Source organism: Zingiber officinale, unplaced genomic scaffold (genome assembly GCF_018446385.1).
Source record: "Zingiber officinale cultivar Zhangliang unplaced genomic scaffold, Zo_v1.1 ctg72, whole genome shotgun sequence".
NCBI classification, from domain to species: Eukaryota; Viridiplantae; Streptophyta; class Magnoliopsida; order Zingiberales; family Zingiberaceae; genus Zingiber; species Zingiber officinale.
The window spans coordinates 109,913-110,965 of NW_024589968.1; the positions used below are offsets into that span (position 1 = coordinate 109,913).

The window sequence follows — 1,053 nt, forward strand, 5'->3', positions numbered from 1 at the left end:
TTGATAGGAGAGATTGAGTAGAGAAAAAGTATTATGAGAGAGAAAGTGTGTTGAGAGAGAAAGAGTAATTGGGAAAAATAAAGAGAGAGAAAGTATGATGAGAAAATGTGATGAGAGAGAATGTGTGATGGGAAAAATGAAGAAAGGGAAAGTGTGATGAGAGAAAATGAGGAGAGAGTGTGATGGAAAAGAATGAAGAGAGAGAAAGTGGGATGAGAGAAAATATGGAGAGAGAGTGTGGTAAGAGAGATTGAGGAGAGAGAAAGTATGATGAAAAAAATGAAGAGAGATAAAATAATGAGAGACAGTGATGAGAGAGAAAATAATGAGAGAGAGTGATGAGAGAGAATACAAAGAGAAAATGGTAGAGAATGTGTGATGAGAGAGAATAAGGAGAGAGAGAGTGATGGAAGAGAATGAAGAGAGAGAAAGTGCGACTAGATAAAATATGGAGAGAGAGTATGGTAAGAGAGATTCAAGAGAGAGAACGAATGATGAGAGAAAAAGTATGATGAAAAAAATGAGAGAATGGAGAGAAAATAATGAGAGAGAGTCTATGATGAGAGAGAAAATTGTAAAGAATGTGTGATGAGAGAGAATAAGAAGAGATAAAATATGTTGAAAGAAAAAATATGATGATAGAATGAGGAGAGAGAAAGTATGATGAGAGATAACAAGGAGAGAGAATGAAATGAAAGAAAAATTAAACAAATATACTAAGGGTATTTTTGTCCAAAACTTAATTCTTATTCTCATTCCATCAAAACCTAAGGGAGGGGGTGAGTTTCATCCAGGTTTGGAAATTAATCCATTCCCTTATTTCCAAACCTCTAAACCAAACACCGCCTTAATATAAAAATTTAATTGAACTTAACACACGAACCCTGCAATAGTACAACACAAGGATAACACACGAAAGATCTAGTAGATGAACTCTCCCCAAAAACAAAAATTAATTTAATATCATACTGAACCAATGGTCCACGTATTAGATATTAAACTGATAAGAACAAATACTACACTTGATCTTAGCCAAAAGGCTGAGAAAGATAT

General features: G+C 34.0%; 1 pseudogene; it reads right to left on the reverse strand.

Annotated features, from left to right (window-relative positions):
* Positions 1-868: 868 nt before the first annotated feature.
* Positions 869-1,053, reverse strand: LOC122037729 (annotated as a pseudogene).